The following is a 17,000-nucleotide window of genomic DNA, read 5'->3' on the forward strand; positions in this document are numbered from 1 at the left end:
TGCTGGAGGGGGAATCAATCTCCGGTGGCCATCTTCATCATCCCGGCGCTCTCCATGACGAGGAGGGAGTAGTTCACCCTCGGGGCTGAGGGTATGTACCAGTAGTTATGTGTTTGATCTCTCTCTCTCTCGTGTTCTTGAGGTGGTACGATCTTGATGTATCGTGAGCTTTGCTATTATAGTTGGATCTTATGATGTTTCCCCCCTCGACCCTCTTGTAATGGATTGAGTTTTCCCTTTGAAGTTATCTCATCGGATTGATTCTTTAAGGATTTGAGAACACTTGATGTATGTCTTGCATGTGCTTATACGTGGTGACAATGGGATATTCATGTGATTTACTTGATGTATGTTATGGTGATCAACTTGCGGGTTCACCTTGTGAACTTATGCATAGGGGTTGGCACACGTTATCGTCTTGACTCTCCGGTAGAAACTTTGGGGCACTCTCTGAAGTATTTTGTGTTGGTTGAATAGATGAATCTGAGATTGTGTGATGCATATCGTATAATCATACCCGCGGATACTCGAGGTGACATTGGAGTATCTAGGTGACATTAGGGTTTTGGTTGATTTGTGTCTTAAGGTGTTATTCTAGTACGAACTCTTGAATAGATCGATCAGAAAGAATAACTTTGAGGTGGTTTCGTACCCTACCATAATCTCTTCGTTTGTTCTCCGCTATTAGTGACTTTGGAGTGACTCTTTGTTGCATGTTGAGGGATAGTTATATGATCCAATTATGTTATTATTGTTGAGAGAACTTGCACTAGTGAAAGTATGAACCCTAGGCCTTGTTTCCTAGCATTGCAATACCGTTTACGCTCACTTTTATCATTAGTTACCATGCTGTTTTTATATTTTCAGATTACAAAAACCTATATGTACCATCCATATTGCACCTGTATCACCATCTCTTCACCGAACTAGTGCACCTATACAATTTACCATTGTATTGGGTGTGTTGGGGACACAAGAGACTCTTTGTTATTTGGTTGCAGGGTTGTTTGAGAGAGACCATCTTCAACCTACGTCTCCCATGGATTGATAAACCTTAGGTCATCCACTTGAGGGAAATTTGCTACTGCCCTACAAACCTCTGCACTTGGAGGCCCAACAACGTCTACAAGAAGAAGGTTGCGTAGTAGACATCAAGCTCTTTTCTGGCGCCGTTGCTGGGGAGGTGAGTGCTTGAAGGTATATCTTTAGATCATGCAATCGAATCTTTTAGTTTCTTGTTTTATCACTAGTTTCATCTATAAAAGAAAACTACAAAAAAATGGAATTGAGGGTGCCTCATATGCTTCATCTTTTTAATGTCTTTCGTGAAAATGATGGGAAGGAAAATTGTGCTCAAGTACTAGAAGAAGAATTACATAGAATGCTTGGCATAAAATATGTGAATGATGAGCATGATTGCAATGTTGTTAGTATGAATTCTTTGAATACCCATGATGCTAATGATATGCAAAGCCACAAGCTTGGGGATGCTATGTTTGATGAAGATGATATGTTTAGTCCCCCAAGTATTGATGAGCAAATTTATTATAATGAAAGCATGCCTCCTATTTATGATGATTATTGTGATGACACATATGCTATAAAGAATAAAGATAAACATGAAACTTGGCATCATGATTTTAGTTTTCAATTGGATTATGCCTCACATGATAGTTATTTTGTTGAGTTTGCTCCCACTATTCCGAATGAGAAGAATTTTGCTTATGTGGAGAGTAGTAAAATTTATATGCTTGTGCATCATGAGAATAATGCTTTATGTGATGGTTATATTGTTGAATTCATCCATGATGCTACTGAAAATTATTATGAGGAAGGAACATATGCTTGTAGGAATTGCAATAATATCAAGTTTCCTCTCTATGTGCTCAAAGTTTTAAAGTTATGCTTGTGTTTGCCTTCCTATGCTAGTTGATTATTGTTCTCATAAGTTCTTTGCTCACAAAATCCCTATGCATAGGAAGTGGGTTAGACTTAAATGTGCTAGTCATATTCTTCATGATGCTCTCTTTATGTTTCAACTCTTATCTTTTATGTGAGCATCATTGAAATCATCATGCCTAGCTAGAAAGGCATTAAAGAAAAGCGCTTGTTGGGAGACAACCCAATATTTACCCCTACTGTTTTTGTGTGTTCACATGATTAAGATACTGTAGTAATCATGTTTTATAGCTTTTGTTTCAATAAAGTGCCAAGTAGAACCTTTGGGAAGACTTGGGTGGAAGTTAATGTGATCTTGCTGTAAAAAACAGAAACTTTGCGCTCACGAGTTTAGCTTTCATTTTTTACAGATGAGTCCTTTTAAGTTGATTATTTTTGAAGAAGATTAATAGAGAAATTCCTCAGGTCCACCAATTTATTTCAGAATTTTTGGAGTTCCATAAGTATACGTTTAATACAGATTACTACAAACTGTTCTGTTTTTTACAGATTCTGTTTTCTATGTGTTGTTTGCTTATTTTGATGAATCTATGAGTAGTATAGGAGGGTATCAACCATAGAGAAGTTGGACTACATAAGATATTACACCAATATGAATTTATAATGAGTTCACAACAGTACCTAAGTGGTGATTTATTTTCTTATACTAACGGAGCTTACTAGTTTTCTGTTAAGTTTTGTGTTGTGAAGTTTTCAAGTTTTGGGTAAAGATTCGATGGACTATGGAATAAGGAGTGGCAAGAGCCTGAGGTTGGGGATGCCCAAGGCACCCCAAGGTAATATTCAAGGACAACCAAGAGCCTAAGCTTGGGGATGCCCCGGATGGCATCCCCTCTTCCGTCTTCGTTCATCAGTAACTTTACTTGGAGCTATATTTTTATTCACCACATGATATGTGTTTTGCTTGGAGCGTCATTTTATTTTGTTAGTATTTTCTTGATGTTATTTATAATAATGTTTTGCATCTCTATTTTCAATAAAAATGTCAAGGATAGCCTTTACCATCCTTATTTTGTAAGTATACATGTTGCTATTTCAAAACAGAAAGTTTACCGCTGTTGCAAAAATTCCCTAGAAAAGTCAGAATATGATAAAATGCTGAAAGTTTTTGCATATTGAGCTCTGATAAATTTTCTACAGTGTGTTAGAATTTCATAATGTTTGGAGTTAGGGAAGTATGATGAATCTTACATTCTTTACAGACTGTACTGTTTTGGCAGATTGCTGTTATGTTTGCATTGTTTGCATATGTTTGCTTGTTTAATTATTCTATTTGAGGATAGGAGTATTAAATATGCAGAGACATTTAGTATGCAATGTTGAATAATAATTTTAGTGATTTGTTACTGTAGAAAATGATAAGGTTTTTGCATTGGTTTATACTAACTTATCTCACGAGTTCTTGTTGAGTTTGGTGTGGATGAAGCTTTCGAGATTTAGGAAACCGTGATAGGAGAGGAATTAAGGAGACACAAAAGCTCAAGCTTGGGGATGCCCAAGGCACCCCAAGATCATATTTCAAGAATTCTCAAGCATCTAAGCTTGGGGATGCCCTGGTAGGCATCCCACCTTTCTTCCTCAACAATTATCGGTTAGTATCCGTTGAGCCTAAGTTTTAGCTTCTTCACATGATGAGTGCTATCCTTGAAATGTCGTTTTATTTTGTTTTGCTTGCTGCTTGAATAATATCCCAAGATCTAAAATTCTTAAATGAGAGAGAGTCTTCACATAGCTAAATAATTATTTGACTACTCATTGATCTTCACTTAGATATTTTGGAGTAGTTTGTCATTTACTCGTGTGCTTCACTTATATCCTATGAGTAAATAGTTGAATGATTTGAATGTCATAAATCTGAAATTATATATGTTTCATATGCCTTTCCCATGGGGAGTAATGACTTCACATATAAGAAGTAGAGGTGGTAAATTTGTTGAAGGTTAGCAAACATTGTATTGGTCACTTGAACAATTCATGAAAGAATATTGAAGGAAGAGAGATTTCACATATAAATATACTATCTTGGACATCTTCTACGATTGTGAGCCCCATTAATTATTTTCAAACCTGAGCAAATTAGTTGAAGTTAGACAAGGAAGACAACATAATGAGTTATGCTTGGGTATATTTGTATAGAAGTTATATTGTTATGGATCCTCTAACATGTGGTGCTTTGTATTTAGAATCCTTTGCTAGCCAAAATATCTGCACTAAGCGGGAATACTGCTTGTGCATCCAAATTCCTTGAACCAAGTTTCTTCCATGAGTGTCCACCATATCTACCTATATGCGGTATTTACCTGCCGTTCCAAGTAAATTTGCATGTGCCAAACTCTAAACCTTGAAATAATAATCTATTTTGTATGCCTGAATCGCTCATGTAGCGACTAGGGGCTGTCAGTGTCTTCCATGCTAGGTGGGTTATTCTCACGATGAGTGGACTCCGCTCATCATTCACGAGAAAATGGCTGGTAACTGGGATGCCCAGTCCTATGATCAAAAGATCAAAAACAAATTCGCAAATAATTTAAACAAAACTCCCCCAGGATTGTTGATAGTTTGGACGACACCCGTTGTTTCGGACAAACCGTGGAGTGTGATTGTTGGTGGAGGGGTTGTAAAATATTTACCTTTCTGTTTGGAACTGCCTATAATGTATCTAGTATGGAAGATATTGGGAACTCTTGGTCGTTATGTTGACAATGAAAGCATACCCCTCAAAATTATTTTCATCTCTGTTTTAGCTTCGAGCTCTGGCACCTCTGCAAATCCCTGCTTCCCTCTATGAAGGGCCTACCTTTTCCTTTTATGCAAGAGTAAATAGTATTCCTTCTCATTCCAACCTACTTTTTAGTTGGCAAGCATCATGTCCTGGAGAAAGATCTAAGCATATATGGCCATTCAAATATATTTGAGCATGAATTATTATTGTTGACATTACCCTTGAGGTAAAAGGTTGGGAGGCGAAACATTAAGCCTCTATCTTTCTCTGTGTTCGATGGATGCTATTTGTTCTAAAAATATGCTTTGAGTGGTAGCAATCATGGAAGACTATATGATAGTTGAGTATGTGGGATTTGCTAAATCAAAGCTCTTACATAGACCCTTCCTGAAAATAAGATGAATTGCAATTGTTTGATGACTGAGAACTGTTTGTTAGTTTTCAAGAAAGTTTATGACCTATACTTTAACATGTGAATAGCTTGTTACTTGATCATGAGAAGCTTTATGATATGAGCTACTGTTATGACATATAATGATGCTAGAAAAGGTGATTGAAATTATCATTGATCAAACTTGTGCACCTGCTAGCATTCACACTTCATAAATTATTTCTTTCATCATTTACCTACTCGAGGACGAGCAAGAATTAAGCTTGGGGATGCTGATACGTCTCCAACGTATCTATAATTTATGAAGTATTAATGCTATTATATTATCTTTTTTGAATGTTTACGGGCTTTATTATACACTTTTATATTATTTTTGGGACTAACCTATTAACCGGAGGCCCAGCACAAATTGTTGTTTTCTTCCCTATTTCAGTGTTTGGAAGAAAAGGAATATCAAACGGAGTCCAAACGGAATGAAACCTTCGGGAGAGTTATTTTTGGAACGGAAGCACTCCATGAGACTTGGAGTAGACGTCAGGGAAGCTTCGAGGAAGCCACGAGGCAGGGAGGCGCGCCCTACCCCCTGGGCGTGCCCCCACCCTCGTGGGCCCCTTGTGGCTCCCCTGGCCGACTTCTTTCACCTATATATCCATATACCCTAAAAACATCGGGGAACACAATAGATCGGGAGTTCCACCGCTGGAAGCCTCTGTAGCCACCGAAAACCAATCTAGACCAGTTCCGGCACCTTGCCGGAGAGGGAATCCCTCTCCGGTGGCCATCTTCATCATCCCGGCACTCTCCATGACGAGGAGGGAGTAGTTCACCCTCGGGGCTGAGGGTATGTACCAGTAGCTATGTGTTTGATCTCTCTCTCTCTCTCTTGTGTTCTTGAGGTGGTACGATCATGATGTATCGCGAGCTTTGCTATTATAGTTGGATCTTATGATGTTTCCCCCCTCTACTCTCTTGTAATGGATTGAGTTTTGCCTTTGAAGTTATCTCATCGGATTGAGTCTTTAAGGATTTGAGAACACTTGATGTATGTCTTGCATGTGCTTATCTGTGGTGACAATGGGATATTCACGTGATTTACTTGATGTATGTTATGGTGATCAACTTGTGGGTTCACCTTGTGAACTTATGCATAGGGGTTGGCACACGTTATCGTCTTGACTCTCCGGTAGAAACTTTGGGGCACTCTCTGAAGTATTTTGTGTTGGTTGAATAGATGAATCTGAGATTGTGTGATGCATATCGTATAATCATACCCGCGGATACTCGAGGTGACAATGGAGTATCTAGGTGACATTAGGGTTTTGGTTGATTTGTGTCTTAAGGTGTTATTCTAGTACGAACTCTTGAATAGATCGATCGGAAAGAATAACTTTGAGGTTGTTTCGTACCCTACCATAATCTCTTCGTTTGTTCTCCGCTATTAGTGACTTTGGAGTGACTCTTTGTTGCATGTTGAGGGATAGTTATATGATCCAATTATGTTATTATTGTTGAGATAACTTGCACTAGTGAAAGTATGAACCCTACGCCTTGTTTCCTAGCATTGCAATACCGTTTACGCTCACTTTTATCATTAGTTACCTTGCTATTTTTATATTTTCAAATTTCAAAAACCTATATCTACCATCCATATTGCACTTGTATCACCATCTCTTCGCCGAACTAGTGCACCTATAAAATTTACCGTTGTATTAGGTGTGTTGGGGACACAAGAGACTCTTTGTTATTTGGTTGCAAGGTTGTTTTAGAGGGACCATCTTCAACCTACGCCTCCCACGGATTGATAAACCTTAGGTCATCCACTTGAGGGAAATTTGCTACTGTCCTACAAACCTCTGGACTTGGAGGCCCAACAACGTATACAAGAAGAAGGTTGCGTAGTAGACATCAGAACACACCTATTGTGACAGCCTGATTTTTGGCCCTTTCTTTTTTTTTGTTTTTTTTTGAGGTTTTTGATTGAGTTTTCTTTTTCCGTGGCTTCGTGGTGTGGAAAGTGAAGAAGATGAATTCTTCTTTGCTTCCAGAGTGGCTTGTCATACCCAAATCCTTCCCTAGACCCTGTCATTTTCATCCTAGCCCAAATCCCAATATTCTTTTTATTGGGAATATTCCTTTTCTATTAAAGGAATAACTCAAATTGCCCTAGGTTGTGCAGCAATCTTTATTTCCATCACTCCTAAAATTCCCAAATAATTATCATAAATTGTTTGGGTCATATCTTTCTCAAATATGGCAAAATATTTCATTTGTCATGTTTATCATCATGCTCAAATAATTCATTTCCTCTTCTGCCCTAAATGGCACATTGTGAAGCAAGTGCTATTTTCCTTTTCCCAATTGACCTCAAACGCCTTGGACACCTTTTCCTGTCCATATCATTACCACATGACAAAATGCAACCTCATTTTCCTAGTAATTATTTAATTATGATTTTCCAAAGTTTCTATCCAGAAAGAAGCTTTGTGAAGGAGGTGCAAGCTAGGCATATCCTAATGAGTTGCCATTTTGCATGATCCCTCATATCATCATATCATAGCCCTCCACCAAAGTAGAGCTCATGTCATGCCTCCATGTGAGCTCATCTTCAATTCTTTGATTCTGTCCAAAATTTCAGTTTGTGAAGCAAGTATATTTTATCTTGCTCCATTATGGCTGCCAATTTTTCTAGGCCTTCTATTATCCATATAACCTCCCTCCACCCATTTTGGCATGGTTCATGAAGCCATTATTCCTCTAGAATGTTTGCAAGTTTCTGGACAGAAATGATGTTTGTGAAGCAAGTACCATTTTTGATTGTCCATTTGGAATGATCTTTTTACAGCATCTTTATTATGTCCATATCATGAGGATTTGCAAAGTTGCATCCCATTCCATAACTCCATGTGACTTCATCATCCAAATCAAGTTTCTGGACCAAAAATGCAGTTGCAAAGCAACCCTATTGTTTATTGGTCCATTTCTACTCTAAACCTCAAGGATTGTAGTTCTTCCTTAGTTAAACCTCCCAGACAACTCCATTGACCCCAATCAAGTTTTTGTGGATCACCAGTGCACGTCCAAGTTTACTGCAGTAAACTTCAGAGGGTGATTACCTGTTAACCATAGCAGTTTTCACCGAACTACCACCGTAGTAGAGACCTCCCCTGGAAGGACTTACCACTAGAGAACACGCTCCAGCTCATTTCCCCCGCTACATGCCAGTGCACGCGGTGACCGCGTTAATGGCAAGCCTGTGCACGCGCTCTGCTGCCGTTGGCCGCGCCCAGGATGGATTCTTGCTCGGGCCCCTCCTCCTCTCGTCGCCTCCGCACGCGTGACCGTGTCCAACGTCTTCCTCTCGTCGTCGCCGTTCCCCTGGACCCCTCTCCCCCTCCGTCCGCTTCCTCACCGACGCAAGCCACCGCGCGCCCACGAGAGCACAGTGGCGGTTTGGCTCTGTTCGTCGCCGTCGTCATCCTCCCCGTGCTCCGTTGGCTGCCTCTACCTCGTGAGAGTCTCCCCTGTGCCTCCCTCGTCGCCTGCCTTCGAGCTCATGCGCGTGGGCACGCGTCCGCGGCGCCGGACACGTGTCCGCGGCGGCGCCAGCACGGCTCCCCCTCCCCTCGGCTATATAAGCCACCCCGAGCTCCCTCGACCGAACCAGCCTCCTCACCTCTCCCCTCTAGGCCTCCCCGACCACCCAAACGAGCTCGAGGAGCTGTCTGTTCCTCCCATGGCCGCCGGGCCCGTCGCCGCCCCCCTCCTAAAGTTGGGTAGTGCAGCCCCTTTCTCTCCGTTCCTCCACCTCCAAAGCACTCCACGGACCTTTGCTACCTCTTGAGCACTGCGTTGGTTTTCCCTTGAAGAGGAAAGGGTGATGCAGCAAAGTAGCGTAAGTATTTCCCTCAGTTTTTGAGAGCCAAGGTATCAATCCAGTAGGAGGCTACGCGCGAGTCCCTCGCACCTACACAAAACAAATAAATCCTCGCAACCAACGCGATAAGGGGTTGTCAATCCCTACACGGTCACTTACGAGAGTGAGATCTGATAGATATAATAGGATAATATTTTTGGTATTTTTACGATAAGGATGGCAAGTAAAATAAAAGCAAAGTAAAAAAGCAATGGAAATAACTAAGTGTTGGAAGATTAATATGATGAAGATAGACCCGGGGGCCATAGGTTTCACTAGTGGCTTCTCTCAAGAGCATAAGTATTTTACGGTGGGTGAACAAATTACTGTTGAGCAATTGACAGAATTGAGCATAGTTATGAGAATATCTAGGTATGATCATGTATATAGGCATCACGTCTGAGACAAGTAGACCGACTCCTGCCTGCTTCTACTACTATTACTCCACACATCGACCACTATCCAGCATGCATCTAGAGTATTAAGTTCATAAGAACAGAGTAACGCCTTAAGCAAGATGACATGATGTAGAGGGATAAATTCATGCAATATGATAAAAAAACATCTTGTTATCCTCGATGGCAACTATACAATACGTGCCTTGCTGCCCCTACTGTCATTAGGAAAGGACACCGCAAGATTGAACCCAAAGCTAAGCACTTCTCCCATTGCAAGAAAAACCAATCTAGTAGGCCAAACCAAACTGATAATTCGAAGAGACTTGCAAAGGTAACCAATCATACATAAAAGAATTCAGAGAAGATTCAAATATTGTTCATAGATAAACTTGATCATAAACCCACAATTCATCGGTCTCAACAAACACACCGCAAAATGAAGATTACATCGAATAGTTCTCCACGAGAGAGGGGGAGAACATTGTATTGAGATCCAAAAAGAGAGAAGAAGCCATCACTACTAGAAAAAGGCCTACTAGTGGCGCACCAGTTTTGCCTACTAATGGCGCACTACTGGTGCGCCACTAGCATCACGCCACTAGTAATTTTTACTAATGGCGCACCGCTGGTGCGCCATTAGTATATGCCACGGTGCGCCATTACCATCTGACTTAGTAATGGCGCACCACATAGAAGTGCGCCATTAGTAAAAAAAAAATTCAAATATTTTTTCAGAAATATTTTTATTTAAAAAAAAAGTTTTTCAAATTTTTTTTTCAAAAAAAATTCCAATTTTTTTTTTCAATTATTTCTTAATCTCGGGTCACTATGGCTTAATCTCAGGTCAATATGCTTAATTTCAAGTCAAATCACAGTAAGTGGTCAAACTTCCCAGAAGGTCACCCATCCTCACACTACTCCAGCCCGAGCACGCTTAACTTCACGGTTCTATCCAACCCCAACACCACCTCACTTAACAGCCACTTGTTGATATATCTATCATATCAATCCTATTAAACCTTGTTGATGTCTAGGACTTTGTTCATATTCATGAGTATGATGAAATTTTGAAAAATATTTCAAACTTCCCTGTCATATTACGAATCATTTTTTGAAAAAAAAATCCAAAAAAATTCAAAATTTTTGAATTTTTTTGCCTCTAGATCTTGAAAGCCCCGTATCTTTTTTTCTGTTAGGTTTTTGAGGATTTTGAAAATGTTTAACGGGGTTCCCCCTAGTTAAATTCGGATGTAACTTTTCGAGTAGATTATTTTTCATATAAAAAACTTTTTCATCCGAGTTCGTATGCAAAAGTTATGCCCATTTTAAGAAATTCCAGAGAGATTTTGCAAATAAAGTCGAAATTCATATTTGTTAATTTTCCCAACAACTAGACCACATATCACATGGGAAACTTATTTTATTTTATTTTTTTGACATTTCCATCATTTTCTTTTATTTTTTTTAAACTGAAAAGGCGGTCCACGACGGGGGGGTGCGGGTGAATGGGCCAAGTTACTAATGGCGCACCGTGGGGGTGGTGCGCCATTAGTAGTTCAACTAGTAATGGCGCACCACCCCAACCGTGCGCCATTAGTAGTTTTTCAAAAAAAAATTGAAACAAAATTACTAATGGCGCACCTGTGAGTGGTGCGCCATTAGTAGTTCAACTAGTAATGGCGCATCGTGGGAGTGGTGCGCCATTAGTAGTTGAACTAGTAATGGCGCACGGTCCCACGGTGCGCCATTAGTAGTTTAAAAAATAAAAATAAAAAAAAATTGAAAAAAAATTTGAAACTTAATTACTAATGGCGCACCGTGGGATGATGCGCCATTACTAGTTGAACTACTAATGGCGCACCATCCCACGGTGCGCCATTAGTAGTTTTGAAAAAATTAAAAAAAAATTACTAATGGCGCACCGACACATGGTGCGCCATTAGTATTTAGTAATGGCGCACCACATGTACAGTGCGCCATTAGTGGCCATTCCATCTATAGCCCTTTTCCTAGTATTTCATCTAGCTAATAACTATGGACCCGAAGGTCTGAGGTAAACTACTCACACTTCATCGGAGAGGCTATGGTGTTGATGTAGAAGCCCTCCGTGATCGATGCCCCTTCCGGCGGAGCTCCGGAACAGGCCCCAAGATAGGATCTCATGGGTACAGAAGGTTGTGGCGGTGGAATTAGGTTTTTGGCTCCGTATCTGATCATTTGGGGGTACGTAGGTATATATAGGAGGAAGGAGTACGTCGGTGGAGCAACAGGGGGCCCACGAGGGTGGAGGGCGTGCCTGGGGGGGGGTAGGCGTGCCCCCTACCTCATGGCCTCCTCTTTTGTTTCTTGACGTAGGGTCCAAGTCCTCTGGATCATGTTCGTTTCGAAAATCACGTTCCCGAAGGTTTCATTCCGTTTGGACTCCGTTTGATATTCTTTTTCTGCGAAACTCTGAAATAGGCAAAAACAGCAATTCTGGGCTGGGCCTCCGGTTAATAGGTTAGTCCCAAAAATAATATAAAAGTGAATAATAAATCCCAATAATGTCCAAAACAGAAGATAATATAGCATGGAGCAATCAAAAATTATAGATACGTTGGAGACGTATCAAGCATCCCCAAGCTTAATTCCTGCTCGTCCTCGAGTAGGTAAATGATAAAAACAGAATTTTTGATGCGGAATGCTACTTGGCATAATTTCAATGTAATTCTTCTTGATTGTGGTATGAATATTCAGATCCAAAAGATTCAAGACAAAAGTTCAATATTGACATAAAAATAATAATACTTCAAACATACTAACTAAGCAATTATGTCTTCTCAAAATAACATGGCCAAAGAAAGTTATTCCTACAAAATCATATAGTCTGGCTATGTTGTATCTTCACCACACAAAATATTTAAATCATGCACAACCCCGATGACAAGCCAAGCAATTGTTTCATACTTTTGACATTCTCAACCTTTTTCAATCCTCATGCAATACATGAGCGTGAGCCATGGATATAGCACTATATGTGAAATAGAATGGTGGTTGTGGAGAAGACAAAAAGGAGGGAGAAGATAGTCTCACATCAACTAGGCGTATCAACGGGCTATGGAGATGCCCATCAATAGATATCAATGTGAGTGAGTAGGGATTGCCATGCAAGGATGCACTAGAGCTATAAGTATATGAAAGCTCAACAAAGGAAACTAAGTGGGTGTGCATCCAACTCGCTTGCTCACGAAGACCTAGGGCATTTTGAGGAAGCCCATCATTGGAATATACAAGCCAAGTTCTATAATGAAAAATTCCCACTAGTATATGAAAGTGATATCATAGGAGACTCTCTATCATGAAGATTATGGTGCTACTTTGAAGCACAAGTGTGGTAAAAGGATAGTAACATTGTCCCTTCTCTCTTTTTCTCTCATTTTTTTATTTGGGCCCCTTTTTTCTTTTTTTTTATGGCCTCTTATTTTTCGTCCGGAGTCTCATCCCGACTTGTGGGGGAATCATAGTCTCCATCATCCTTTCCTCACTTGGGACAATGCTCTAAAAATGATGATCATCACACTTTTATTTACTTACAACTCAACAATTACAACTCAATACTTAGAACAGAATATAACTCCATATAAATGCCTCCGGCGGTGTACCGGGATATGCAATGAATCAAGAGTGACATGTATGAAAGAATTATGAACGGTGGCTTTTCCACAAATACAATGTCAACTACATGATCATGCAAAGCAATATGACAATGATGGAGCGTGTCATAATAAACGAAACGGTGGTATGTTGCATGGCAATATATCTCGGAATGGCTATGGAAATGCCATGATAGGTAGGTATGGTGGCTGTTTTGAGGAAGGTATATGGTGGGTGTATGATACCGGCGAAAAGTGCGCGGTATTAGAGAGGCTAGCAATGGTGGAAGGAAGAAGAGTGTGTATAATCCATGGACTCAACATTAGTCATAAATAACTAATATACTTATTGCAAAAATCTACAGGTTATCAAAGCAAAGTATTACGCGCATGCTCCTAGGGGGATAGATTGGTAGGAAAAGACCATCGCTCGTCCCCGACCGCCACCCATAAGGAAGACAATCAATAAATAAATCATGCTCCGACTTCATCACATAACGGTTCACCATACGTGCATGCTACGGGAATCACAAACTTTAACACAAGTATTTCTCAAATTCGCAACTACTCAACTAGCATGACTCTAATATCACCATCTTCATATCTCAAAACAATTATCAAGCATCAAACTTCTCATAGTATTCAACACACTCATAAGAATGTTTCTTTTACTAATCTTGTATGCCTATTATTGTTAAAGCAAACTACCATGCTGTTTTGTAGGACTCTCAAAATAATCTAAGTGAAGCATGAGAGATCAATAGTTTCTATAAAACAAATCCACCACCGTGCTCTAAAATATATAAGTGAAGCACTAGAGCAAAAACTATATAACTCAAAAGATATAAGTGAAGCACATAGAGTATTCTAATAATTTCTGAATCATGTGTGTGTCTCTCAAAAGGTGTGTACAGAAAGGATGATTGGGGTAAACTAAAAAGCAAAGACTCAAATAATACAAGACGCTCCAAGCAAAACACATATCATGTGGTGAATAAAAATATAGCTCCAAGTAAAGTTACCGATGGAAGTAGACGAAAGAGGGGATGCCTTCCGGGGAATCCCCAATCTTTGCCTTTTCGGTGTCCTCAGATTATCTTGGGGTGCCTTGGGCGTCCCCAAGCTTAGGCTCTTGCCACTCCTTGTTCCATAATCCATCAAATCTTTCACCTAAAACTTGAAAACTTCACAACACAAAACTTAACAGAAAATCTCGTGAGCTCCGTTAGCGAAAGAAAACAAACGACCACTTCAAGGTACTGTAATGAAATCATTCTTTATTTATATTGGTGTTAAACCTACTGTATTCCAACTTCTCTATGGTTTATAAACTCTTTTACTAGCCATAGATTCATCAAAATAAGCAAACAACACACGAAAAACAGAATCTGTCAAAAACAGAACAGTCTGTAGTAATCTGTAACTAACGCAAACTTCTGGAACTCCAAAAAAATCAGCCAAAATAGGACGACCTATAAACTTTGTTTATTGATCAGCAGCAATTGGAATCAATATTTTATCACGTTCTGGTGATTTTTAACAATTATTTTCGTGAACAGAAAGTTTCTGGAAATTTCTGCAAGATCAAATAACTATCATCCAAGAAGATCCTATAGGTTCAACTTGGCACAAACACTAATTAAAACATAAAAACACATCTAACCAGAGGCTAGATCAAATATTTATTCCTAAACAGAAGCAAAAAGCAAAAAAAAACTAAAAATAAAATTGGGTTGCCACCCAACAAGCGCTATCGTTTAACGCCCCTAGCTAGGCATGAAAGCAAGGATAGATCTAGGTATTGCCATCTTTGGTAGGCAATTCTTCAATAAGACATCTATCATCCTTTAGAGTTTCTTTATTTCTATTAATTATCAAACTTTTAGGAACAAGATCGAAAAAATCATTTGTAGCAAATGGTTCCTTAATGATAGCAAAAAGATTGGGATGAATACTTATAGATTTGAGATCCGCAATTTCCCTACTAGAGGATTCACCCTTATTTTTAGGAACATACATAAGCTTGGCAATTTTAGTTGGAGGACTTGGAGTATTCTTTATGGAAGAAAAAGCGGTTCCCAAGTTGGTAATGATACCCTCAAGTTTATCGATTCTAGTGGAATCTTGATTTATTCTTTCATTAACTATGGGTTCCTTCTCCTTAATATTTTCCAAAGTGACTCCTACCTTAGATCCATATTGGGTAATTTGGTTATGGATCTTTTTATCCAGATTTTCAATTAACTCTACGGTAGCAACTTTATTTTCAATAATTTCAAGTCGTTGCATTACATGCTCCAAAGTTAACATAGTTCCATTAACCAAAAGAGGTGGTGAGCCAAACAAATCTATCGTAGCATTATAAGAGTCAAAAGTATGGCTACCCAAGAAATTCCCTCCGGTAATGGTATCAAGAATATATCTATACCAAGGATTAGCGCCTACATAAAAATTGCAGAGAAGAACAGAAGTAGATTGCTTCCTGGTAGATCTATTTTGAGCATTGAAAATTCTATACCAAGCGTCTTTCAAATTTTCTCCCTCCCTTTGTTTAAAATTGAGAAGTTCATTTTCGGGAGACAACGGAGAAGATAAAGGACTAGCCATAACGACAAGCAAACGGAAAAGAGGCGAACGAAAAAGAGAGGGTGAATAAAACGGCAAGGGTGAAGTGGGGGAGAGGAAAACGAGAGGCAAATGGCAAATAATGTAATGCGGGAGATAAGGGTTTGTGATGGGTACTTGGTATGTTGACTTTTGCGTAGACTGTTGGGGATCGTAGCAGAAATTAAAAAAATTCTACGCATCACCAAGATCAATCTATGGAGTCATCTAGCAACGAGAGAGAGGAGTGCATCTACATACCCTTGTAGATCGCGAGCGGAAGCGTTCAAGTGAACGGGGTTGATGGAGTCGTACTCGTCGTGATCCAAATCACCGATGACCGAGCGCTGAATGGACGGCCCCTCCGCGTTCAACACACGTACGGTTGGGGAAGACATCTCCTCCTTCTTGATCCGGCAAGGGGGGAGGAGAGGTTGATGGAGATCCAGCAGCACGATGGCGTGGTGGTGGAAGTAGCGGGGATCTCGGCAGGGCTTCGCCAAGCTCAGCGAGAGGGAGAGGTGTCACGGGAGGGAGAGGGAGGCGCCAGGGGCTTGGGTGCGGCTGCCCTCCCTCCCCCCCTCTTTATATAGGGCCCCTGGGGGGGCGCCGGCCCTAGGAGATCCCATCTCCAAGGGGGGGCGGCGGCCAAGGGGGTGGCTTGCCCCCCAAGCCAAGTGGGGCGCCCCCCACCCCTAGGGTTTCCAACCCTAGGCGCAGGGGGAGGCCCAAGGGGGGCGCACCAGCCCACCAGGGGCTGGTTCCCCTCCCACTTCAGCCCATGGGGCCCTCCGGGATAGGTGGCCCCACCCGGTGGACCCCCGGGACCCTTCCGGTGGTCCCGGTACAATATCGGTGACCCCCGAAACTTTCCCGGTGGCCGAAACTAGACTTCCTATATACAATTCTTCACCTCCGGACCATTCCGGAACTCCTCGTGACGTTCGGGATCTCATCCGGGACTCCGAACAACTTTCGGATTTCCGCATACTAATATCTCTACAACCCTAGCGTCACCGAACCTTAAGTGTGTAGACCCTACGGGTTCGGGAGACATGCAGACATGACCGAGACGACTCTCCGGTCAATAAACAACAGCGGGATCTGGATACCCATGTTGGCTCCCACATGTTCCACGATGATCTCATTGGATGAACCACGATGTCGAGGATTCAGTCAATCCCGTATACAATTCCCTTTGTCAATCGGTACGTTACTTGCCCGAGATTCAATCGTCGGTATCCCAATACCTTGTTCAATCTCGTTACCGGCAAGTCACTTTACTCGTACCGTAATGCATGATCCCGTGACCAAACACTTGGTCACATTGCGCTCATTATAATGATGCATTACCAAGTAGGCCCAGAGATACCTCTCCGTC

The sequence above is a fragment of the Triticum aestivum genome, chromosome 5D, assembly GCF_018294505.1.
Source record: "Triticum aestivum cultivar Chinese Spring chromosome 5D, IWGSC CS RefSeq v2.1, whole genome shotgun sequence".
NCBI classification, from domain to species: Eukaryota; Viridiplantae; Streptophyta; class Magnoliopsida; order Poales; family Poaceae; genus Triticum; species Triticum aestivum.